Raw genomic sequence first — 12,166 nt, forward strand, 5'->3', positions numbered from 1 at the left:
ACTACCCCAACCAGCAGAAGGGAAGCTGTACGATCTAGAACCTGGATACTGGATAGTGATGAAAGAATTCAGGAAGAAAAGTTGGAAGGCAAAGAGATGGCTGGGGCCATTTCAAGTGCTCCTTACAACACAGACAGCTGTTAAGATCACTGAAAGAACCACATGGATACACGCCAGCCATTGCAAATGTGTAGCTGGACCTGAGGAGTCATCGGACAGCACCGGAACCAAACTAGCATCTACAGGAAAACAACACACATGGACCAAATACTTAACTACAGATGCAATTATCACAACATCCGCAAATGAAGCTGCATTCGGACATTATTTCAATAAGCCACCACACACCTCAGCACGGAGGAACTACAAACAGTAGAAGAGAAATACCTACACAGCACATTTGAGACACATACTCAATTAACCAATCCACTTATTTCTCAACAACAAACCCAAACAACCAGACATGATGTGCCCAGAAAATCCTAGCCATGTTTGTGGGCAGCACGGTAGCACAGTGGTTAGCACTGCTGCCTCACAGCACCAGAGACCCTGGTTCAATTCCTGCCTCAGGCTACTGACTGTATGGAGTCTGGTTTCCTCCCACAGTCCAAAAATGTGCAGGTTAGTTGAATAGCCATGCTAAATTGCCTGTAGCGTTAGGGGCAGGGGTAAATTTAGGGGAATGGGTCTGGGTGGGTTGTGCTTCGGTGGGTTGGTGTGGACTTGTTGGGCCGAAGGGCCTGTTTCCACTCTGTAAGTAATCTATCAACAAAGGCATATCTGAAATGACTTCCACACTACTCCGATCTCTTGGCAACATGGTAGCCCAAAAACCTACCAACACACTTAGCAGCAGTGAATGAACTTAAAAAAAACACACACAAACAACCACCAAAACGAAAGCCATTTACAAAATACCATGCAAAGAATGCAACAAAGATTACGTCAGACAAACAGGCAGAAAACTAGCCACCAGGATACATGAACATTAACGAGCTACAAAAAGACATGACCCACTATCACTAATATCTCTACTTACAGATGAAGGAGACCACTACTTTGACTGGGACAACACACCCATCCTAGGGCAAACCAAACCAATATACACAAGCATTGCGCAAAGCATGGCATCCCAACCAGAACTCCATCAATAAACATATCGATTATGGACCCCATCTACCATCCTCTGGGGAAAAGAATCGGAAATGATATCACCCTAAGAAACCAAAACACAGAAATAGAAAGCAGGACATAACACCAATGCTTCAGCAGAGGCTTACTGATGATGTTATCTGGTATGGTGTCGAAACATCTGAAAATGAACCTTCTAGATCAGCGAGCAAACTTACATCTAGAATGACACAAAGGCTGCCACGAGGTTGGAATTCTCTCCCAGAAATGACAGTTGATGGTGCCCTCACCAAGATGGCCGCCCGCGCGCTCCGCCCCAAGACAACATGCGCCTGACCCTCACAAAGATGGCGGCCGGTTGCCGGGCAACGCAAAAGGTCCCTTCCCAATGAAGTAAACACTGGGCCGGTGGGTTCGTTTTCCGAGGCCTCAGTCCTCCCCCTAGGAGTTTATAAACTCCCCAGTCTCCCTCCTCCCGCGGTTCCCAATCCTACCCTGTCTCACTGTCTCCTCTCCCCGGGGGCAGGAGCCAGGTCTTGGCGCTCGGGCCTGGCGACCTCCCCGGGATGTTTCTGAAACCTGGTCCTGTTCTGAAGGAGGATCACCGGGACCCGAAACCCGTCCTCACATTTCTCCCGACACGAGCTGCCGGACCTGCTCAGCTTTTCCAGCGGCTCCTGTTCTTGTTCCTTCAGCCGCCGGCACCATTCCTCTCCCACACTCAGTAACACTGTCATTGTCCGGCCGCGGGACCTTCACTGCACATGCGCCAAAGGGCGGGGTCCCTGCTTTGATGTCATCATTGGCTGTGGAGTCCTCCGACCAATCGGAGACAATAGGGGCGGGGCGATCATGTCATCAGCTTTTAAACTTTTCAGCCTGTTCAGAAATGTTATTCTAACCTCTGGAAGGCTGAAACTTTGGGAAACTTTCAGATATAAACAAAAGGATATTAAGAAAGGAATAAAAATAGCTAAGGTAGATTTTACGTTTACAGAGGGTAGAAAGTGTAAAATGATTGAGTACAGCATTGAAGTAGTCGAGCCTGGAGGTGAGGAAGGGACCAAAGAGGGTTTCAGCAACAGCTACTTTGAGAATGGGACAGGCTCGAATGAAATGTCAGAGGTGGATACAGGTGTCTTCGTGCTAGCACAGATCAGAAGCTCCTCTCAGCATCAAATGCAGCTAGTTGCGAACAGCCTGACTGAATCTCAGTGAGTGACAAGGGAGAGAGATGGAGGCTGTAGCTCAGGAATGAAGATTGGTGCAGAGACTGGAAACAGTGGCTTAATTCTTCCCAATGTTTATTTGGAATGGATCCATCAATATGAAGAGTCTCCAGAACCAGAATGGACTATTAAAGTATTGAAGGTTCAAATTGGTTTGGCCGAGTGGCCTTACTTCCACTCCTATGTCTTATGGTTTCAGCTGGAGAGAAGGAACATGGTGGAGTTTAGCGAATCCACCTTCACCTTGTTGGAAATGGGGAAAAGTGTTAGTTTTGCAGATATAGAAAAAGCATACAGAAAAGGGGTACAGCAAGAGAACTATTAACTCTGCAGGTATTTAGGGAAGAGTATCTCTACTTTTCAGTGCATAATTATGGATAATTAAGTACTAACTTTAATGTAGATTTATTAAAGAAAATAATTCCTTTTACTGTAATGTTTAAAACAACAGTTTCACCAAAAAAGCTAAGATTACTGAAACATATAAGCGAAGCATGAAAAAGATACATTGTTAAGATGTATGTACAAGAATGGAATGTACCTATGGATAATGAAAGAAGTTACAAAGGGGAACATCGAGATAAGAGTTTAGCCTTATGACAGCACGTGCAAGGGGGAAATTGCCAACTTGGAAAGAAAGGGGCAATGGGCGTGGAGCATAGATGGGTAGAGGCGAAATAGTAAGAGAGATTGGATAATTGGGAGTCTGGAGAGATGACCTCACTCAGCTCAAAGGGTATAACTGTACACTAACCTAAGTTCTAATTTGCTCATTTGCTTATGCAATTGAAGCCCTTTCTTGCAAGTTCGTAATAAATTGTCTTGTTTCCAGTTTTGGTGGTCTCGTCTAAATTTTATTGAATTTTGTTTCTAACAGATTTGGGGGCTTGTCCGGGATCCCAAGCTCCGGTCGCTCGGCATTCTTTGAGAAATGGAGAAGGAGCACCTCGCTGATTTCGGCGATCTCTAGTTTCCCCTTGTTGCCGAGGCGGCTTTGGGCGAGTGTGATCTGGGCTGGGAGACCCTGGAAACAAGACGGGCAGACGTGGCGGGTTCGGTCAGGTGACTCTTGTGCACAAGTTCCGGGTAAGAAAGGTCTTAAAAGATTTATCCGTGTGACCGGGGTAGGCAGCAGTATTTGCTGCCATTCAGATATATCCGGGGAACCGGGATGCTGGTGACTGGAATAGTCTAATCCAGTCAGCCAGGATGGGTAGCTGTTGATACTGTTGCAAGGTGGATGTATCCAGGTGGCTGTAGTTGCTGCCAGTATGATATATCCGGGGATCTGGGGAACCGGGGTTCTGGTCGACCAGGGTTGGTAGCGGTAGTTGCTGCCAGGTGGATACATCCGGGAGACCGGCAGCGGTATTTGCTGCCAGGTGGATGTGTCCACGTATCCGGTGCCAGTTGGATATATCCGGGGAACCGTGGTTCTGGGTGACTGGGTGAGGCGAACCCGATCAACCAGGGTAGGTAGCAGTTATCACGGTTGCCAGGTGGATATATCTGGGAGACCGGCAGCGGTATTTGCTGCCAGGTGGATGTGTCCACGTATCCGGTGCCAGTTGGATATATCCGGGGAACCGGGGTTCTGGGCGACTGGGTGAGACGAACCCGATCAACCAGGGTAGGTAGCAGTTATCACGGTTGCCAGGTGGATATATCCGGGGTATTGCCGTGGGATAAGGGCGCGCGAATTCAACCAGGTAACGCATGTGCACAGACCAAGGTAAGAAAAGGGACCTTCAAGTATTGGCTTGGTGGTCGGGGACGTGCAAGAAGTACGGGACGTACGAGAAGTACGGGTCATTGGCAGCTCTTAAATTAAAGTGTTTAATTGGCTAAGATTAATCTGATGAGTAAGGTGTCTACCTGATTCGATCACCCAGCCTTAGACTGGTTGTTAAGAGGGGTAATCCCCCACGCGAAGGTCAGGACACTGAAGTGGGTGTGGAAGAAGGTGACACTAGACCTCAGTAAGGTTAACTAAATTATATAAAGAAACGGCCGATCATAGAAATGGGGAATAAAAATAGTGATTTAAGTTTAGAAGAGGGCATGAGAGGGACGTCCAAGGACCACATCCCAACGGACAGTCCTTTAGGAAAAATATTAAGAGATTGGAAGTACAATCCTCAGACACGAGGAAAGGATAAAAAAAAGATAAAATGTCAATGAAAAACAGGCTTACAGTCAGGAGGAATTAGATTATGCTTCATGTCTGAACGGCTAGTAGCTGAAGGGCTATTGAAGGTGCACTTTGCAACTAACTTATGGCCAGACGCCCAGAAAAATATTCAAAAGCTAGAGGAGTCATTGCGGGAAACTCAAAGTGTCTGTGAGACATGCTGTGTGTGTGTGAGACAGAGAGAGAGAGAGAGATAGAGAAGAGCTGTTCAGCTCGTAGAAAGTTTAACCCTTTGTGATTCAGTGTGAATGCACATTTGTTTGGTGGTGTTTGAATGTTCCCTGAAGCTTAAGATCCGGGACTGTTTTGAATCTGATTTCTATTATGGAAATTTTAACATTAGTTCTTTTAAGGTTAAGGATTTTGCAAGATGATGAAATAAAATGTTCTTTTTACAGGTCTTGACTGCCTTACTGTCAGTTTCTAACTAATCTCTTTTATCCTTACATAAAAGCGATTTATGGAGGACAGTTGAAGTTTTAACTTGAATAGACAAATCCTTTTAAGGCAGCTCTGGCTATTTCACGACCTATAGCATTGTAATTGAGCAACGACTGGTCAGGGCTACTTGGGAGGACTAGTTTTGGATTTGAATCAGGGGACTGGAACCGGGTGATTGTGGTGGATTTCAGAGTTGGGAACTGTGTGCATTTTGAATATTAAACACTGAATAAATGAATTTATAATATATAAATATATATTTACAAGTAAGATTCTAAAATGTATAGTTAGGAACAGGCTTTAATGAAAAGCAAGCATCAATTGATAAATTGTATTTGAGATTACAGGGAGCAAGAAATATTGCAATATTTCTTTAAAAGAATCAAGGTCTAAACAAAACATTGGGTGATGAGGAATGACCATGAGGTGGCCCGAAAGCTGTTCAGTTGGTTAAATCGGCTCAGCAATTGATCTGGCAACGGAACATGAGAAGCAGAAACAGAAGGCAAAAATAATGATAAGCCACGGTTAATGAGGTAATAAAGAAAAGGACAAAACTAAAAGGAGAAGGAAACCGGAATGGTGGCGGGCAGCATGTTGAAAATAAAGGGAGGAGAAAGTATTGGGGAGGAGATGTTAAGGGGTCTGGTAGACAGGAACAAGGATCAAAGTGGAAATCCCCACAGGCGGGATGTTATTACTGTGGAAAGACAGGTCACTTTAAGAGAGAGTGTCCAGATCCGAAAAAGGAAGTAAAGGCAGTGTTGTTTATGAACCTTGATGAAAAATAGGGGTGTCAGGAGTTCCTGCCCCCGGGGACCCACCAGGAACCCTTGATAAATTTAAAGGTGGGACCTTACAAAGAGGATGTAGTTTTCCGAGTCGATACGGGGGCATCAAGGTCATCCTTAAATTTTAAGCCCAAGGGAGTGGGAACGAAAAACAAGTTAATTGGATTATGGCAACAGTTTTGTGATGAGGGGCACGAAGAATCAGTTTTGCGCTCATGACGGGATATTGCCACCAAATTGGGGATTTAATTAACTGCAAAAGGTGCTATGGAATCTGTTGAGGTTCTTAAAAATGAATGTGCTTGAGCAAAAATATATAATTGACAATTAATATTTATAATAATTCAATTGTGTTAGCCTGAATCAATATTAATTGGCAGGATTCCTTCATACATTCTCAGTGACCTGTCATATTTATTCATGCTTAATTTAAAACATGACTGCATTAATTCATTGTTAATTAAAGAATGGAAAGCTACATTACTGGCCAGAGTGTGTGCAGGCAGTGGCAGCAACAGCCTTGTTGGTAGAGGAGATTCGGAAATTTACTTTTAGGGGAGCCTTCGCAGTCAGCAGCCCACATCAGGTACGGTCAGGAGAAGAAAGGGGCATGATTAGAAGAGCTGCTCTGAGGGAATGGAAAAGCGAGACATCCGGTGGGTGAGGCAGTGATACCAGCCAAAAACAAATTGACACGATAGAGGAAAAATGAGGGACTTTCGAGAAATTTGGGTATTAAAGAAGCAGCACCTAAATCTCAGAACTTGTTTAAGCCTTTGAAGTAAGACAGGAAAAGGAGGAAGCCCCGTCAGCCTTTTTACAGAGATTAAAAGAAGCCAGTAGAAAATATTCGGGAATTAATCCCAATGATCCGGTAGCTCAGGGACTTTTAAAGGTCCAATTTGTGACTAAATCATGGCCAGACATACAAAAGAAATTACAGAAATTAGAAGGCTGGAGTGAAAAACAGATAGAAGATCTGTTATATGAGGCACAGAAAGTGTGTGTGAGAAGGGAAGTGGAGAAACAAAAACAAAAATCTAAAATAATGGTTGCAGCAGTTGAAGAAATTACGACGAGAAAGTTAATATTAGAGAACAGAGATAGAGAGCAGATGGTAGGGGAAGGAAGCAACTGGCAGGATGTTAGTACTGCAGAAAAACAGGACATTTTAAAAGACAATGTCCAAGGTTAGGACGACAAAGAGAAGCGGTATCATTGATTTTTGATGAAGATTAGGGGAGTCAGGGGTTCCCTCCTCCTGTGACCCACAGGGAACCCTTGATAAATTTAAAGTGTGGGATCTGAAGGAGAGGAAATAGTATTTTTAGTGGATACGGGAGCAGCACGATCATCCCTAAGCTTTAGACCTCGCAGTGTTAAATTAACTAACAAAGGTCTCAAGGTTTCTGGAATAAAAGGCAAAAGAATTCTTAAATCAGAATGCAGGACAATGGCTCACAGACTCTAGGATCTTGAAATATGAGACAATCTTAATAGAACAGGATGACCTTGTGTTAGTCACAGACAGTTGCATGAATGCAGCTGCATTTCTGTGGTGGAGAGAATGGGGTGGCCCCTGGCAATCCAGAACATGACTGCTTTGATATTACAGAATATCATACTAAAGTGCGGATGAACTTAAGAGACGTACCGTTGCATGCGAGGGCTCGGTTGTTTATCGACGGGTCCTCCCGGATGATTGAGGCTAAAAAGCGCAATGAATATACTGTAGTAGACAGGATAGAGGGAAGCATTCTCAAGGCTGAAAGACTGCCTAACGGCTGGTCAGAGTTCAATAAGTTTTTTAGAAACTATATTGTGGCGCTCGGCGCTTCTTTGTCTATTCTTAGGAATAAAGGCCTGTTGGTACAGACACTGCCACTCGAGTTTGCAGTACATCGAATACAACCGGGTGATTGGGTCCTGATCCAGACCTGGAAAGATACCAAACTGCACCCGAGCTGGGAGGGACCATTCCTAACCCTCCTGACTACTGAGACAGCTATTCAGACTGCTGAGAAAGGGTGGAGTCATCACACTCATGTTAAAGGTCCTCTGAACGCCCCATTGGCGGAGTGGCATGCTCATCCTACAGACAACCCTCTGAAAGTTAAGCTGAAAAAGAAAGAATGAACTGAGACAAAAGACTCTTTGAACATTTGCTGATATACATATTGTTATTGATTGTAAGGGCTGTGTGGACTCACCTCTCCCTGGCACCTAAAAGATTAAGACAGATAGGCAGGACTGTAGACAGGGGTTAGAGATGGGCGGGTATTAGTATAGTATTGTAACGTTAGTAGCACTAACTATTCAAGGAGATGGGAAAAATCACTTTACTTCACTATGCCAAAATTATGCTGAACAAAAGGGACTTGCTGACTGTTGGGTCTGTGCAGAGGTCCCACACCATGGCGAATCTGGAACCCCACCTCGGTAATACCATTCACTAAAAAAGAAGTGTACGATGTACAACAATTTGATGTGGGTTCAAATAATACAAAGTGGAGATTTGAAAGAAGCAAATATAGCTTTGCGGGATGGTTCCCAAGGCCAGCTCCAAAAAATCAGGGCACTATTGATAGTCTTAGAATTTCCCCACCAAAAGGAGCAGTGAATACCACCTGTTTCTGTCATCAGAATGATGCTGCACCTTTCCAACTAGGAAAATCATCTTGTGTCCACACCACACTGCCACGACCACTCCCCGAATATTAAACAGAACATATTGGGTATGTGGTCCGAAGGCCTATTCATTTATTCCCGGGGAAAAATATGTTTGTGTGATAAACACTTCCTCAAAACCAGAAAGGTTGGAGTGGCTGCTGTTCCCTCGCTTATTTGGTCCCTCACCTCCGAATAGAAAAGCATGAGCCCAAACTGAGAAAGGAGGGGGAATAAGACGTAAGACCCGAGAGGTCTCTGATGAAGACTGTCTAGTGTGGACACTGCTCCCAAGCTACGGCACTACAAGGGCAAGGGTGGAAATACAGAAACTGGCGGCTGCCCTTGAAAATTTAATTAATGGTACCGCCAGCACAATGGGGGAAACTCAATCCCAAATATCGGCCATAACCACTGAAATGATTGCCACAAGACTAACAGCTTTACAAAATCAAATGGCTTTAGACTATCTTTTGGCCGAAAAAGGGGAGACTTGTGCTCTGATTAGTAAAGAATGCTGCACCTTCATCCCAGACACCTCTTCCATAGTGGAAGATAAGGCAGAAATAATAAAGAAAAAGATAAACAATATAAGACAAATTGGAGATGAACTCCGAAAAGATGAAGGATGGGGATGGGAATGGGGTAACTGGAGATTGACCAGGTGGGGAAAATGGTTAGTGAATTTAGGCATTTATGTGCTACTAATAATTGTAGGTTTACTGATAGGGTTTAATGTGTTAAAATTGATAATGACTGAGCTGGTAATGTCTTTGGGAGGACAACAACCAATAATGGTCATGACAATAGCACAAGTGCAAGAAAGAGAGAGTAACAGATTACTCCCAGAGTTTAAAAAAAGACAAACTTAGAAGGACAGAAATGACTAGATTGTGAACCTCGACACCACAGGGTGAAAAGAGGGCAGAAAATAAGATTGCAAAAACAACAAATGGTTAAGAAAAGAAATGGGGGAATTGTTAGAAATGGGGAAAAGTATTGTTTTTGCAGATATAGAAAAAGCATACAGAAAAGGGGTACAGCAAGAGAACTATTCACCCTGCAGGTATTTAGGGATTTTTCAGTGTATAATTGTGATTAATTAAATACTAACTTTGGTGTGTAATTACTATAACAAAAAGTTCTTTTTGTAAAATTATGCTTTCAGCAAAAAGCTGAGATAACCGAAATGCTTGAGCTACACAAAATGATACACATTAATGAAATGTCCGAGGATGGAATGTACCAGCAGAATTGATACAAAATGTTAAACCAGATCTAGATGTACTGTCGACAAAATAAATATATGTGTTAGCACTTACAGACAGGAAGGTTGCCAACCTGGGGAAGGAGGAAGTAATAAGGGTGGAGCGTAGCTGGGCAGTGGTCTGGTACAATGAGAGACATTGGGTAAGTAGGAGTCTGGAGAGATCACCTCACTCAGCTCAAAGGGTATAACTGTACACTAACCTGAGTTCTAATTTGCTCATTTGCTTATGCAATTGAAGCCCTTACTTGCAAGTTTGTAATAAATTGTTTTGTTTCCAGCTTTGGTGGTCTTGTCTAAATTTTATTGATTTTGTTTCTAAAATATCAAAAAGGACAGCAAAAGCTTCTGTTGGTATGCTAATGGGAACAGAGTCGCTGAGCTCAGTGTGGTACCTTGGAAGATGAAAACTGTGAGTTCGTGGAGGAACATTGAAGTGGCAGAGATGATCTCAGTTTTTATGTTGGCAGACAACAGAACTATTCCTATTAGAATTGGCAAGTCAGAGGCGATAGAAAGGGTAGAACTTAAACAATCAATGTTGAGAGGGTAAAGGTACACAGCAAACTATTTGGACTGAGGACAGACAAGTCGACTGGTGCTGATGGCCTACATCCTGGGTCCCGAAGGAAGTGGCAGCGGAGATAGTGAACTCATTAGTTACAATATTCCAAAAACCTCCTAACATGGGAAAGATTCATTGCGTTTATTTAAGACTGAGATATATATATATATATATATATATATATGTATGTTCCTGATTGTCAAGAGGATCAAAGCTTACGAGAAGAAAGCTGGAGAATGGAGTTGAGAAACATCTCAGCCATGATTGAATGGTGGAGCAGACTCGATGGACTGAATGGCCTAATTTCTGCTCCTGTGTCGTATGATCTTATGGTTCCATTGGATTGGAAAAATGTTAATGTAACGTCTGTATTCAGAATGGGAGGGAGGCCATATGTGGGAAATTGCAGACCAGTTCGTTGAACATTTGTTATAGAGTCATAGAGATGTGCAGCACGGAAACAGACTCTTCAGTCCAACTTGACCATGTCAAAAGATATCCTAACCTAATCTAGTCCCATTTGCCAGCACTTGACTCATATCCATCTAAACCCTTCCTATTCATCTACCCATCTAGATGCCTGTTAAATGCTGTAATTGTACCAGCTTCCACCACTTCCTCTGGCAGCTCATTCCATACAAGCACACCCTCTACATGAAAAAGTTGCCCCTCAGGTCCCTTTTACATCTTTCCCCTCTCACCCTAAATCTATGCCGACTAGTTCTGGACTCCCCCACCCCATCGAAAAGACCTTGTCTGTTTATCCTATCCATGCCTCTCATTGTTTTATAAACCTCCATAAGGTCACCCCTCACCCTCTGAACCTCCAGGGAAAACAGCTCCTGCCTATTAAGCCTCTCCCAAATGCTCCAACTCTGGAAACATCAGTGTAAATCTTTTCTGAACCCTTTCAAGGGACAAGGCAGGAAAATGGGGGTGATGAGCAGTCTTGATCGAATGACGCGGCAGACTTGATGGGCTGAATGGCCTAATTCTGCTCCTATATTTGTGAACTTTTGAACTCTGGAGCAGGCAGGACTTGAACCCGATTCAGGGTTAGGGTCGCTACCTCTGTGCGACATGACATCCAGAAAAATATCAAATCCTCCCCATCGGGGAATTGCACCCCCAGTCTCCTGAGTCACAGATGGGGATACTAACCACTACACTACCGAGGATGCTGGACAGTTGCAAGATGATGGGGATAGGGGTGGAGAATAGGTGGATGTTTCAGGAACTATTATAGACATGAAAGTGTGAATGGCATCTTTATGTACTGTGTAAAAACAAGGACTGCAGATGCTGGAAACCAGAATCTAGATTAGAGTGGTGTTGGAAAGGCACAGCAGGCCAGCAGCATCCGAGGAGCAGGACTAAGCTAGCCAATGATCTGACCTGTGCCACACAAGCCACAGTCCCCCTGGAGTGTGACCAGAGGTATGTTCAGGCTGTAGGAAGAGATCCAATTCCCGGTTTGACCTGGAATGTAATCCCCACAGGCACACAGGGAGCGGTGATCCACTTGCTCCACATGTGGGAAGGGAATCACTGAGTCATTCAAATTCAAACACATCATTGACTTCCTACTGGACAGAAAGGATTAAACTTCTCAGCAACAACCGCTTTTAAAAAAATTTCATTTTTATAGTCGTAGCGAGAATCACAGTTTCTCAAACTGTGGGACAATACTAGTGATGTTGAGAGACCAGGTTTGGAATGCATGGCCGCCCTGGTAACAATGGTTGCTATGGGGCTCACAGTGATGACTGAGGGGCCTTCAGATGCTCGGTTGTTTCTGTGTTGTTGATGAGGCTTCGCCTCATGGACTGATCTCTGAAGTCAGATTCAAAATAAGTTTTGAAAATTATGAGAAAAATCATACCC

This window comes from Chiloscyllium punctatum, chromosome 36, assembly GCF_047496795.1.
Source record: "Chiloscyllium punctatum isolate Juve2018m chromosome 36, sChiPun1.3, whole genome shotgun sequence".
Classification (NCBI taxonomy): domain Eukaryota; kingdom Metazoa; phylum Chordata; class Chondrichthyes; order Orectolobiformes; family Hemiscylliidae; genus Chiloscyllium; species Chiloscyllium punctatum.